The sequence below is a fragment of the Gasterosteus aculeatus genome, chromosome 18 (genome assembly GCF_964276395.1).
Source record: "Gasterosteus aculeatus chromosome 18, fGasAcu3.hap1.1, whole genome shotgun sequence".
Classification (NCBI taxonomy): Eukaryota; Metazoa; Chordata; class Actinopteri; order Perciformes; family Gasterosteidae; genus Gasterosteus; species Gasterosteus aculeatus.
In genome coordinates this window covers 39,625-54,494 of record NC_135706.1, presented here as the reverse complement: position 1 = coordinate 54,494, position 14,870 = coordinate 39,625, and the positions used below count along the sequence as shown (strand labels likewise).

At 49.3% G+C, this 14,870-nt stretch overlaps 1 long non-coding RNA gene across 1 annotated transcript; it reads left to right on the top strand.

Annotated features, from left to right (window-relative positions):
- Positions 1-518: 518 nt before the first annotated feature.
- Positions 519-1,791, top strand: LOC120814174 (uncharacterized). Its single transcript, XR_005711210.2, has 4 exons — positions 519-754; positions 1,001-1,116; positions 1,398-1,470; positions 1,688-1,791. It is a non-coding gene; the product is annotated as an uncharacterized LOC120814174 (long non-coding RNA).
- Positions 1,792-14,870: the final 13,079 nt, after the last annotated feature.

Below are 14,870 nucleotides of genomic sequence, written 5' to 3'. Positions count from 1 at the left end.
GTGCAAACAAAAGGTATGACTGACTTGGGTTGTTAACAAGTACCCTACTAACGAGCCACTACTCATATTTAACTGCACGCATTTTTCACAATGTTTTAACTGTTTGACTTGCTTGGTGATTTATGGTGATTGTGACGTTTGTTCCATAGTGCAAGTGAATCTTATGTGTGTACCCTGTAAAAATGCACTTTAAATACATTTCTGTGACGGTAATTAAAACTGTAATTTTACATTTTTATTTAAAGAGTCAACCTCATAAATGGTAAATGGACTGTACTTGTGTGTGTATATAGCGCTTTTCTAGTCTTCCGACCACTCAAAGCGCTTTAACACTACATGACCTCATTCACCCATTCATACACTGATGACAGGAAAACCATACAGTGACACCTGCCCATCAGTAACATTCATACGCTGTAATCGCAGCTACAGGAGCAATGTTGGGTTAAGTGTCTTGCCCAAGGACACATCGACATGCGGGTTAGCCAGGACTGGGATCAAACCCACAACCCCTCTGATTGGAGGACTACCTGCTCCCCACTCACCCACAGCCGCCCATAGTGCTGTACACTTCATTGTAACCCCAACACTGTAGGTTAAGACCTTATGTTTACTGGCTTAGTGTTGCAACGTACTCCAATTTCAGTCAAATTTACTGTGTACCTGGAATGTAATCTTGGCAGTGAATTGATAGAATGTCAATGTATTCTAGAGGAGAGGGAGAAGATGGGTGAGGCCTGGGCTCTTCGTCAAGGTATTTTTTTTTATGTAATTCTTGTCGTACAAGCTGTAATGGCCCTAATAAAAGGTCTTTCTAACTGTAAAGAATGCCTGAGTGTTGTGGCCTGTCATGAAGAACTATTTGGATCCTTTAGCTGCGGTTTAACTATTTGCTGTTGGCCAATGTGTTAGGCTAATGTTATTTAGCAATACTATGGGCAAGAAGATGCCATCTTGTCTGTTTCAAAGATTTTTCAGAATGGGTTGTGATTCCACACAGGACGGTCCAGAGAATACAACAGGCTCCTGCCTTGAGGATCCCCAGAAGTGGTCGAGGAGTTTCAACCTCCTGTGACGGTGGAAATTACCCGCAGTCTTTAGTGATTTGAGTGAACGGTAAGAGTTAGAGTTAGTAACAGTAGTTTTTGATATGTAATGCTTGTCATGCAGGCTGTGTGACGGGTCTAATAAAACATTCGTTTTCAAACTGTCAAGAGCCTGACTGTTGCATAATGTGTTAACTGTATCTTCTAAAATGTGGTTGGATGTCCTGAACTATGCCACCCTCATTTAGCTGCTTAATTTAAATTTGGCAGCTTTTTGCTCATACAGGGAAACTGCAATCAATGTTCGGAAAACATTCCGGTTGGGTAAAGTAGTTCTGTGATTCCACGCAGGACGGTCCAGAGAAGACCACAGGGTCCTGCCTCGGGCTCCCAAGCAACTTCAGCCTCCTGTGAAAATTGAGAGGTGAGACCCTTTCTCAGTAGTGCTTTTCATGTAATGCTGTGAAAGTCTAATACAATGTTCTGTTAGAATGCCTGACTGTTGGTTAACTGTATATGCTCCTAATATGTACTGAACTGATCCAGTCTTTATCTGCGCTTTCCCAGTGTGTAAAAAGATGCATTCTTGTCAGTGTTTAAATATTTCTTGTTTGCTAAAGTACTGTTGTGCTACCACACAGGACTATTCAGAGAACACAACAGGCTCCTGCTTCAGGGGCAGGCAGCTTTAGCCTCCTGTGGAAAATGCCGTATGCTCCTGCCAAATTAGCGATTTGACTGACGGTAAGACTTTTTTCCCCAGTAATGGTAATGCAGGCTGTGTGACAGGTCTAGAAAAATGTTTGAAGTGGTGTGATTGCATAATGGGTCAACTTGCGGTGCTTCTTGTCTTTGGTTGTATGCCCTTAACTATTTTCCAATGTTTTAGGAATGTGTTTTTATTGATACATGTAAACCTATCAGTGCAAAAACATTGTCAGTGTTTCAAGACGAGTTGGGTAATGTAGTCTTATTTCTTGCAGGAAGATAGAATCCAACTCTCTACAGGCTTTGCCAGAAGGTAAGAATTTTTTTTTTTATTGGGGGTTTTGTGTGCCCAGCGGGGGCTAAGTGTGGGCTAGGGTTAGCGGGGGCTAAGTGTGGGCTAGGGTTAGCGGGGGCTAAGTGTGGGCTAGGGTTAGCGGGGGCTAAGTGTGGGCTAGGGTTAGCGGGGGCTAAGTGTGGGCTAGGGTTAGCGGGGGCTAAGTGTGGGCTAGGGTTAGCGGGGGCTAAGTGTGGGCTAGGGTTAGCGGGGGCTAAGTGTGGGCTAGGGTTAGCGGGGGCTAAGTGTGGGCTAGGGTTAGCGGGGGCTAAGTGTGGGCTAGGGTTAGCGGGGGCTAAGTGTGGGCTAGGGTTAGCGGGGGCTAAGTGTGGGCTAGGGTTAGCGGGGGCTAAGTGTGGGCTAGGGTTAGCGGGGGCTAAGTGTGGGCTAGGGTTAGCGGGGGCTAAGTGTGGGCTAGGGTTAGCGGGGGCTAAGTGTGGGCTAGGGTTAGCGGGGGCTAAGTGTGGGCTAGGGTTAGCGGGGGCTAAGTGTGGGCTAGGGTTAGCGGGGGCTAAGTGTGGGCTAGGGTTAGCGGGGGCTAAGTGTGGGCTAGGGTTAGCGGGGGCTAAGTGTGGGCTAGGGTTAGCGGGGGCTAAGTGTGGGCTAGGGTTAGCGGGGGCTAAGTGTGGGCTAGGGTTAGCGGGGGCTAAGTGTGGGCTAGGGTTAGCGGGGGCTAAGTGTGGGCTAGGGTTAGCGGGGGCTAAGTGTGGGCTAGGGTTAGCGGGGGCTAAGTGTGGGCTAGGGTTAGCGGGGGCTAAGTGTGGGCTAGGGTTAGCGGGGGCTAAGTGTGGGCTAGGGTTAGCGGGGGCTAAGTGTGGGCTAGGGTTAGCGGGGGCTAAGTGTGGGCTAGGGTTAGCGGGGGCTAAGTGTGGGCTAGGGTTAGCGGGGGCTAAGTGTGGGCTAGGGTTAGCGGGGGCTAAGTGTGGGCTAGGGTTAGCGGGGGCTAAGTGTGGGCTAGGGTTAGCGGGGGCTAAGTGTGGGCTAGGGTTAGCGGGGGCTAAGTGTGGGCTAGGGTTAGCGGGGGCTAAGTGTGGGCTAGGGTTAGCGGGGGCTAAGTGTGGGCTAGGGTTAGCGGGGGCTAAGTGTGGGCTAGGGTTAGCGGGGGCTAAGTGTGGGCTAGGGTTAGCGGGGGCTAAGTGTGGGCTAGGGTTAGGGTTAGGGTTAGGGATTAAAAGATTGTGAAAGTCCTGCGAACAGGACCATCGATGCACAGTCCAGCACCACCCCACTGTCTGCACCTCTCAACCCTCATTGAGGCCTTTAGGATGCAAGGTGTCCAGCTTGTTGATCCACAGCCTCTCAGCTCTCCTCCTCAGGGGAGCACTCCACCTGGGGTTGCACTGGAGAATGCTAGTGGATAAGGATTTCCATCCATGTACTGTGAAATGAGCCACTAATGGCGTCTGTACTTTTTTTCTGTTTGTGATGTTATATTTGTGTTGTGCCATCCTGGTGGCGATGCTGTTGCCCGTCTCCCCCACATACTGCAGGCCACAAGTCTGGCACATAATAAGATAAACACAATTTTTACATTTGACATGACCCCGAACCATAATGTGGAAGACCTCTTTTGTGCTATGGCTCTGGAGCCATGTCCGCTGCTTAAAATAGTCCACCGGGTTCCTGACTTGTGGAATATATAGAGGTCTTATTTTAGCTTTAACCAAAAAATCCTGCAGATTTCTATTTCTCCGGAAAGCCGGAATAATTCTAAAATCCTGCAGGACGTCCTTGTCTCTGGTGTGGTGAAGGAATCTTTCCCTGCAGCCTCTAACCAAGTCTCTGGTGGACGGTGAGTATGTGGTCACAAAGGTGAGGCTTGAACCAACCATGATGGGCTTTTTAACAAGGAAATTCCTCTGGCACTTTCTAAGGAAAGAGCGAGAGTACCCTCTGCTGGACAGAGCGCGAAACAACACTTTGACAGCAGAATAAAAGTCCACCTCTCTGCTGCAAATTCTATGGAACCTCAACAGCTGAGATTTGATTAAACCAGCGTAAGTGTGTCCGGGATGAAAGCTGGTTTTAAAAAGAAGTGCATGGGTGTCTGTTTCTTTAAAGAAAACTTTAATGTCCAGTCTATGGGTTTCCTTGAATGTAGTGTCTTTAAATGTTGTAGTGTCCAAAAAATCAACTGATGTGGGGCTGCTAGTGGATTTAATGGTGATGGATGGATTAAAGCTGTTGAGGATTCCAAGAAAGACGTCAAAATCCTCTCGCGAGTGAGGCCACACACCCCAGATGTCGTCCAAATATCTGTAGTATTGTGACGGTTTTTTGGGACACATTTTCAGGACTGAGTCCTCCCACTCAGCCATAAAAATATTGGCGTATGCGGGGGCAAACTTCTTCCCCATCGCTGTACCCTTAATTTGCAGAAAAAATTCCCCATTAAATTCAAAATCATTTTGGGTCAGATTAATTTCCAGTAGCTGTAGGAGCTCTTTCTCTGGTCTCTTTTTGTTGGGGTGTTTCCGAAATGCATTTTTAACGGCCTGTATGCCTTCTTTAATGTCAATATTAGTGTAAAGACTATCAATATCAATGGTAAATAAAATGGAGTTATCCGAAATTTGGAGTCCTCTGATTATGTCCACGAAGTGGTACGTGTCCTTAATGTAACTAGGATGTGTGGTCGAGAGAGGATTAAGAAAGTGGTCGATGTACTCAGCCGTACGGTAGGTCTCGCTGCTACAGTCGGAGACAATAGGACGACCGGGGGGGATCACATACGGTTTGCTCCACTTAGCAGGGTCTTTGTGGATCTTGGGCAACATATAAAAGAGTCTGGGCCTCGGTACCGTGTCCCCCATGAGATAATGTTTTTGTTTTAAGGTGACGAATTTTTTCTCATGTAGGGTGTTTATTATCGTGATCACTTTTGGAATAGTGTTTAAATAGATGGGTTCGGCCAATTTGGTGTAATATTTTGTGTCGTTCAATTGTCTATAACCCTCCCATAAGTATTGTTCTCTGTCCAGAATAACTATGGCGCTGCCCTTGTCTGCTGGCTTGATGACTATGTGTTTGTTATTAGACAGGTGCTCAAGTGCACTCACTTCCTCCCTACTGAGGTTAGGAGGCACCTGGCGACCCCTGAAATGTTTATCGAAATGTGTGATGTCGGCTTGAATGAGGTCACGAATAATTATGGGGATATGTGTCAGTGGAGGAGACCAGGTAGATTTATTGATAAACGGCAGGGGTTCCGACTCCTTAGAGAGCTCGAAATAAGCCGCCAACTTAAGTTTTCGATGATATTGTTGTAGATCAAAACGACTCTGTGGTAAAAGATTTTTGTTAATTCCTTTTGTAGGAATAAAATTTAAACCCCTGCTGAGTAGAGCAAACTGCGTGTCAGTGAGTTTGAAATCTTTGGTGAGGTTTAGAACCGTCTTATCCCCCTCCTGAGTAGGCAGGCTTGTGGGGACTATTAGTTTAGGTAGTGAACCCAGTGATCAAAAATGCGACTGGCTGTGCCCCGAGACCAATGAATATTGTCCCCACCTGTGCTGAAAAGACTCGTAGGCAGGGCCGGAATGTACTCATACCTGCTGGATATGGCCGAGTTCAAGTGTGTGAGCCGCAGTTTCTCCTTCTGAGGAAGACCACTGGAGAAGTTTATCTGCGACACAAAAATCTCAGCAGAAGGAAAAGTGCGCCTCACATTGTTCATGGCACTTTGCAGCTGTTTTAAAGCAGTCTCACGGGTCTTTTGGACCCGGTTATTAAGGCCCACAGCCACAATAACTTTTTCAACGTCTACCTGAGCGGTGGTTTTGTCCATCAGCAGCTCCACGTTCCGGAACGTAGCACCAGGAAAGCCGTCGATTTGCAGGTGCTCGTTTGTATATGCAGGCAGTTTGCAGACATTGGAGTCTCCAATGATTAACCATTTCCTGGTTACATGGAGACTCCACTCCTGGGCCTTTCTCAGGGTCGTCTGGTGCCTGGTGGGCCGTTGTAGTCGGCGCCGGGTCGGTGCGTCCGGACCGGGAGCCGGAGTGGACGACGTGTGCAGCAGGTGGGTCTGCACCGCAGCACGAAGTCTGCGGACGGGCGTCAGGGGGACACGGCTCAGCTCCTCCTGCATCCGGGACAGTGATCGCGGCTTCTCCTGCTGCAATAGTTGAGTCACGTTCTGTTGAGAGAGCTCCATCACAACATCATCGTTAGGGGCCACAGCTGGGTTGTGACGCCTGAGGGACCAAGCAGTGGGGTGTGGGGTCGTTGCGAGCGCTGGAGAGGACTCTGATGAGGCCACTGAAGCCGAGCTCGACACAGGATCACGTCTGCTACCACGTAGTCTCTGATCCCTCTGTGGCAGTGGTGCAGGCAATTGTGTGTCAGGGGCGTGTGGGGACCCCCGTTGTGAGCCCTCACCTTGAAGCGGAGAGAGAGGGGAGAGGGTGCCCAGGCTGAAACACGGATCGATGATGGAGTCCATGATGTTGGAGGCTCTCTCTGGAGTGCTGGGGGGCGGAGGCAGTGATGCAGACGAGGAAGAGGGCGTCACCAAAATCAGGTCTGCCTCCGCCGGTGCCGAGTGGATTTGGGCCACCTCGGTCTGGGTCGCCGTTGTCGTCGGCGCTGCTCTGCGCGGCTGTGGAGGTCTCGTGGCAGCTGCAGGGGGCCCCAATGGCTCCTCGGCTGCTGCGCGGAGCTGCGTCGGCTCCCTCTGGGACTGGGTGACAGCGGCACGTGGTGTTTGTGGTGCTGCAGCGGTGGGTTGCCCTGGTTGTGGGTCTCGCTGAACCTCAGCGGCGGGTGTGGGCGACGCCCCCGCCGGCCGTGTTGTGTCCCCGGGTCTCAGGCGCCTCAGGGGGTGTGTTACCGGATCGGGCTGGACCACCACGGCAGCTGGCGCTGCCACCACAGGGGGGGGCGGTTGCGGTTCCTCCACCAACAGCACGGCCATCCAGTCAGCAACAGCCTCCTTAGCCTCCGACAGCGTCTGCGGGTTCAGTCTGCGACCAAAGTCTTTTCTGGCCCAGGCTGAGGCCACCTCAAAAGGGGCATCCCACACGGGGCTGTTAAGCCGATAGAGATTGAGAATCTCACTTTTCATAATAGTCTCATAATGATCTTGGAGGATCACCAATGTGGTGTGCTCCCAGTTTTGGGCGTTGCCCCCTAAGAGGGCCTGTGTGGCTGCGTTGGGGATTGCAGGCTTGATGAAAGCGGCTAATTGTTGCGTCATTTTAGCAATATTAGCCGGAGGGTTTTTTCCGGCAGTGTTTGTGAAATGATGGGCCACTTTAATAATCTTGTGCAGAATTCTACACTTGTGTGTAAATAGCGGGTCATCCGACATGGGTCGCTCCGGAGCGCCCTGAATGTTCTGATTCTGAACGGGACGGTAGTTACTAACGTTGTAATTAAAATCGTTACCATTGTCTCTGGGCCGTTGGAAACGGGAGGCAAAAAGACGGGGTTGGGGGGGTCTCTGGCGGGGTCCCGGGTTGTTGGGGCGACCCGCGTACCTTGTGTTATGGCCGTAGTCGTAGCGCCGTTGAGGACCTCCTCTCCACTGTTGCGCTGGCCGAGTAGCATCTGCGTACGAAGCGCGCTGGAAACGGGGCCTCTGCTGCCGATGTTGTGGATGCGGAGGCTGGCGGTACTGCGGAGGCTGTTGAGCCCGCGGTCGTGGCTGGGCTGGTGGAGGTCCCCGCTGTGCTTGCGTACGGAAGCGGTTATTACCTCCGCGACGTCTCCCGTAGCGAACCACCGTCCAATCCCCCTCGTCATCATACTCGTCTTCGTACATGTTTAAGCTAGCAGCCTCGTGGTGGCTAACTTAGCACGAAAAAAAACGGCAAGAGAAAAGGTGTCTTTTTACCTTTTATTATTCTCGAACAAAGTGGTAACAAAAATAAAACAACAAACGGAACAAGTCTAAATAGAACTATAGAAATAGCGACGTTTCGAATACGAAAGTATTCTTCTTCAGGCTTGTTATAAGGTGCTTGTTCAGAGAGGCAATGACGGGAGCAAGTGTTACTCCTAAGGACCTCTCGCTAAAAACAAAGTCCGGCTCCCTTTAGCGTTAGCCAACATGGCGGCCGTGAACTTTGCCTTATATGGTCCTACCGACCAATCACTCCGCGAAAACAGGCGGCGGGATACCAGGGTGCCCTCCGCTTATCACGCAGTAATAAGCACTCGTCCCGATATAATATAATATATTATATATAAAAATATAGAACCGTCCCATAAAACAGAACTAAGAAATACACAGTGGTAAACAAGGAATAAACTCAAATGGCATTGCATAACAGAATAAAAGCATTGAGAAATAAAATATCCCTTAGAATTTCGAATGGAGTAGTATGTAACAAAATAGGGCCTCAGTCCCTTCAAGAAAAACTGTACATACTAAGAATTCTCAAAACCACACTTAAATAACTGAATAATTATTCATATATATATGTAAATATAAAGATGAGTGGTCACATCAAGAACGCCCACAAACATGAAAGATGTATTCGGAGAGGAACACATAATATACAAGGAACATGTGTTATGCAAATAAACCGTACATAATAACCCATTATAGAGCAAAAAGCATATTTACACATGTTGTTGACGTTGGCAGTCATAAATCAAAAAGGAATAATGTGACCTGTTATAACTAGCTGTAAATCAAACTCACGCCATTACCAAAGAAACCACAAGAAAAATCTCTGATCACCCGTAATGAAGAGCTTTCAATAGGGGATGGGTTCCCTGGTTAGGGTTAGGCGTGGGAGATAAGTGGTTAAGGTTAGGGTTAGGGTTAGGGTTAGGGTTAGGGTTGGGTTAGGGTTAGGGTTAGGGTTAGGGTTAGGGTTAGGGTTAGGGTTAGGGATTAAAAGATTGTGAAAGTCCTGCGAACAGGACCATCGATGCACAGTCCAGCACCACCCCACTGTCTGCACCTCTCAACCCTCATTGAGGCCTTTAGGATGCAAGGTGTCCAGCTTGTTGATCCACAGCCTCTCAGCTCTCCTCCTCAGGGGAGCACTCCACCTGGGGTTGCACTGGAGAATGCTAGTGGATAAGGATTTCCATCCATGTACTGTGAAATGAGCCACTAATGGCGTCTGTACTTTTTTTCTGTTTGTGATGTTATATTTGTGTTGTGCCATCCTGGTGGCGATGCTGTTGCCCGTCTCCCCCACATACTGCAGGCCACAAGTCTGGCACATAATAAGATAAACACAATTTTTACATTTGACATGACCCCGAACCATAATGTGGAAGACCTCTTTTGTGCTATGGCTCTGGAGCCATGTCCGCTGCTTAAAATAGTCCACCGGGTTCCTGACTTGTGGAATATATAGAGGTCTTATTTTAGCTTTAACCAAAAAATCCTGCAGATTTCTATTTCTCCGGAAAGCCGGAATAATTCTAAAATCCTGCAGGACGTCCTTGTCTCTGGTGTGGTGAAGGAATCTTTCCCTGCAGCCTCTAACCAAGTCTCTGGTGGACGGTGAGTATGTGGTCACAAAGGTGAGGCTTGAACCAACCATGATGGGCTTTTTAACAAGGAAATTCCTCTGGCACTTTCTAAGGAAAGAGCGAGAGTACCCTCTGCTGGACAGAGCGCGAAACAACACTTTGACAGCAGAATAAAAGTCCACCTCTCTGCTGCAAATTCTATGGAACCTCAACAGCTGAGATTTGATTAAACCAGCGTAAGTGTGTCCGGGATGAAAGCTGGTTTTAAAAAGAAGTGCATGGGTGTCTGTTTCTTTAAAGAAAACTTTAATGTCCAGTCTATGGGTTTCCTTGAATGTAGTGTCTTTAAATGTTGTAGTGTCCAAAAAATCAACTGATGTGGGGCTGCTAGTGGATTTAATGGTGATGGATGGATTAAAGCTGTTGAGGATTCCAAGAAAGATGTCAAAATCCTCTCGCGAGTGAGGCCACACACCCCAGATGTCGTCCAAATATCTGTAGTATTGTGACGGTTTTTTGGGACACATTTTCAGGACTGAGTCCTCCCACTCAGCCATAAAAATATTGGCGTATGCGGGGGCAAACTTCTTCCCCATCGCTGTACCCTTAATTTGCAGAAAAAATTCCCCATTAAATTCAAAATCATTTTGGGTCAGATTAATTTCCAGTAGCTGTAGGAGCTCTTTCTCTGGTCTCTTTTTGTTGGGGTGTTTCCGAAATGCATTTTTAACGGCCTGTATGCCTTCTTTAATGTCAATATTAGTGTAAAGACTATCAATATCAATGGTAAATAAAATGGAGTTATCCGAAATTTGGAGTCCTCTGATTATGTCCACGAAGTGGTACGTGTCCTTAATGTAACTAGGATGTGTGGTCGAGAGAGGATTAAGAAAGTGGTCGATGTACTCAGCCGTACGGTAGGTCTCGCTGCTACAGTCGGAGACAATAGGACGACCGGGGGGGATCACATACGGTTTGCTCCACTTAGCAGGGTCTTTGTGGATCTTGGGCAACATATAAAAGAGTCTGGGCCTCGGTACCGTGTCCCCCATGAGATAATGTTTTTGTTTTAAGGTGACGAATTTTTTCTCATGTAGGGTGTTTATTATCGTGATCACTTTTGGAATAGTGTTTAAATAGATGGGTTCGGCCAATTTGGTGTAATATTTTGTGTCGTTCAATTGTCTATAACCCTCCCATAAGTATTGTTCTCTGTCCAGAATAACTATGGCGCTGCCCTTGTCTGCTGGCTTGATGACTATGTGTTTGTTATTAGACAGGTGCTCAAGTGCACTCACTTCCTCCCTACTGAGGTTAGGAGGCACCTGGCGACCCCTGAAATGTTTATCGAAATGTGTGATGTCGGCTTGAATGAGGTCACGAATAATTATGGGGATATGTGTCAGTGGAGGAGACCAGGTAGATTTATTGATAAACGGCAGGGGTTCCGACTCCTTAGAGAGCTCGAAATAAGCCGCCAACTTAAGTTTTCGATGATATTGTTGTAGATCAAAACGACTCTGTGGTAAAAGATTTTTGTTAATTCCTTTTGTAGGAATAAAATTTAAACCCCTGCTGAGTAGAGCAAACTGCGTGTCAGTGAGTTTGAAATCTTTGGTGAGGTTTAGAACCGTCTTATCCCCCTCCTGAGTAGGCAGGCTTGTGGGGACTATTAGTTTAGGTAGTGAACCCAGTGATCAAAAATGCGACTGGCTGTGCCCCGAGACCAATGAATATTGTCCCCACCTGTGCTGAAAAGACTCGTAGGCAGGGCCGGAATGTACTCATACCTGCTGGATATGGCCGAGTTCAAGTGTGTGAGCCGCAGTTTCTCCTTCTGAGGAAGACCACTGGAGAAGTTTATCTGCGACACAAAAATCTCAGCAGAAGGAAAAGTGCGCCTCACATTGTTCATGGCACTTTGCAGCTGTTTTAAAGCAGTCTCCCGGGTCTTTTGGACCCGGTTATTAAGGCCCACAGCCACAATAACTTTTTCAACGTCTACCTGAGCGGTGGTTTTGTCCATCAGCAGCTCCACGTTCCGGAACGTAGCACCAGGAAAGCCGTCGATTTGCAGGTGCTCGTTTGTATATGCAGGCAGTTTGCAGACATTGGAGTCTCCAATGATTAACCATTTCCTGGTTACATGGAGACTCCACTCCTGGGCCTTTCTCAGGGTCGTCTGGTGCCTGGTGGGCCGTTGTAGTCGGCGCCGGGTCGGTGCGTCCGGACCGGGAGCCGGAGTGGACGACGTGTGCAGCAGGTGGGTCTGCACCGCAGCACGAAGTCTGCGGACGGGCGTCAGGGGGACACGGCTCAGCTCCTCCTGCATCCGGGACAGTGATCGCGGCTTCTCCTGCTGCAATAGTTGAGTCACGTTCTGTTGAGAGAGCTCCATCACAACATCATCGTTAGGGGCCACAGCTGGGTTGTGACGCCTGAGGGACCAAGCAGTGGGGTGTGGGGTCGTTGCGAGCGCTGGAGAGGACTCTGATGAGGCCACTGAAGCCGAGCTCGACACAGGATCACGTCTGCTACCACGTAGTCTCTGATCCCTCTGTGGCAGTGGTGCAGGCAATTGTGTGTCAGGGGCGTGTGGGGACCCCCGTTGTGAGCCCTCACCTTGAAGCGGAGAGAGAGGGGAGAGGGTGCCCAGGCTGAAACACGGATCGATGATGGAGTCCATGATGTTGGAGGCTCTCTCTGGAGTGCTGGGGGGCGGAGGCAGTGATGCAGACGAGGAAGAGGGCGTCACCAAAATCAGGTCTGCCTCCGCCGGTGCCGAGTGGATTTGGGCCACCTCGGTCTGGGTCGCCGTTGTCGTCGGCGCTGCTCTGCGCGGCTGTGGAGGTCTCGTGGCAGCTGCAGGGGGCCCCAATGGCTCCTCGGCTGCTGCGCGGAGCTGCGTCGGCTCCCTCTGGGACTGGGTGACAGCGGCACGTGGTGTTTGTGGTGCTGCAGCGGTGGGTTGCCCTGGTTGTGGGTCTCGCTGAACCTCAGCGGCGGATGTGGGCGACGCCCCCGCCGGCCGTGTTGTGTCCCCGGGTCTCAGGCGCCTCAGGGGGTGTGTTACCGGATCGGGCTGGACCACCACGGCAGCTGGCGCTGCCACCACAGGGGGGGGCGGTTGCGGTTCCTCCACCAACAGCACGGCCATCCAGTCAGCAATAGCCTCCTTAGCCTCCGACAGCGTCTGCGGGTTCAGTCTGCGACCAAAGTCTTTTCTGGCCCAGGCTGAGGCCACCTCAAAAGGGGCATCCCACACGGGACTGTTAAGCCGATAGAGATTGAGAATCTCACTTTTCATAATAGTCTCATAATGATCTTGGAGGATCACCATTGTGGTGTGCTCCCAGTTTTGGGCGTTGCCCCCTAAGAGGGCCTGTGTGGCTGCGTTGGGGATTGCAGGCTTGATGAAAGCGGCTAATTGTTGCGTCATTTTAGCAATATTAGGGTTAGGGTTAGGGTTAGGGTTAGGGTTAGGGTTAGGGTTAGGGTTAGGGTTAGGGTTAGGGTTAGGGTTAGGGTTAGGGGTTAGGGTTAGGGTTAGGGTTAGGGTTAGGGTTAGGGTTAGGGGGTTAGGGTTAGGGTTAGGGGTTAAAGGGTTGGGACAGCGGTCCTAAGACCACTGTCAGTGCACGGTCCATCGTCAGGCCCGGCTCCGAGGACCCAAAAGTAAACACAGAATCAAGTTTCCCTTAGTCCCAGTTACCCACAGACATGGCGCCTCCGCTTTCTCCATCACTTTGATGTCGCGTCATCACCTCCGTCCGGGTCCGGGTACCTCTGCTCGCCTTAGCCGTGGTGCTGGTGCAGGTGCCTTCTCCCTCCGTGATGTGGACCGGAAGAACTGCGCTCCTCACCTCAGCATCAGCAGCCTCGCAGTCACCCATGGCACCCGGCTCGCTCACGTCCATAATCTGCTCACTCGTTGCTCCGCCATCTTTGTTAGCATTTCACCGCATGTTGGGCTCGATTAGCCTCATTAGCTTTGGGCTAACTTAGCCACAAAAGCACTTAGCTTAGAAAAAAATCGGCGAAAAGGTTTTCTTTACCGTTTATTTTCTCCAGCAGGAACATGGGAACAGGCACAAAACAACACCGCAACGTTTCGGTCTCAACTGGACCTTCTTCAGGCAGGTTTAAAAAGTGTGCATTTAACAAAACAGCGGAGCTCGTGCCGGGGACTCCTTTCCCTCCGGACACGCTGGCGAAAATGACGTGAGTCGGCGGCGCAGTGATATCGGAGGTGCGGACCGGCGTGATCCGGCACCGCTGGATCTATTTTATCTCAAACTCAACACAACACATCATGATATTTAGCGTTAGCAGGTATTGTATCATTAAAACAATATATCCGCCCTATTCTCGACCGTCCATATCCCCGTGGATTCATAATTATGTATACATTGTCAAGAATAAGCATTGTTTAAATAAAAACGATCACAATCCTGTACACATGAGTGGTGGAATCCTTCAAAGCATGACACAAAGTTAGTATTCAATGCCTGTCAGTAATATTAAACTGAAATTTCACATCCTCTTATTGTGTTCACAGTGCAAAACATCATAAAACAATATATTGGCCGTACTCTCAATCGTGCTTCTTTCTGTGGATCCGTAATTGTGCTTCAATAGAGCGTCGTCCTTAAAGAATAGTGCATACATTTCTAAGAGTCAGCATTGTTTAACAGATTGTAATCCTGTACACACAAGTGATGGAATATAATAGCATGACACCAGGTAGGCATTCTATGCATGTCAGTAAATTATAACTTGACTATTAAGATTTGTGAAGGAGTGAGATGTCATAGATCCGCTATAAAATGTGTTGTTTTATTCTGTCCATGCATTAAAGGGCCAGATTAGGCTTGCAAATAATACATGTACTAATGTTGTGTTTAGGAAAAGGGGACCAGGTTAGGTCACAGCCTCCCTCCAACAATAGAAAACTGTGTGGTTGTGTTTAGGAGAAGGGGACCTGATTAGGTCACAGCCTCGCTCCAACAATAGAAAACTGTGTGGTTGTGTTTAGGGCTAGGTGATGGAGAGACTGCATAAACAAATGGGGGAACCCCCGGGGCTAGACCCAAGAGGCACAGGCTGGTTAGGGGTTAAAGGGTTGGGACAGCGGTCCTAAGACCACTGTCAGTGCACGGTCCATCGTCAGGCCCGGCTCCGAGGACCCAAAAGTAAACACAGAATCAAGTTTCCCTTAGTCCCAGTTACCCACAGACATGGCGCCTCCGCTTTCTCCATCACTTTGATGTCGCGTCATCACCTCCGTCCGGGTCCGGGTACCTCTGCTCGCCTTAGCCGTGGTGCTGGTGCAGGTGCCTTCT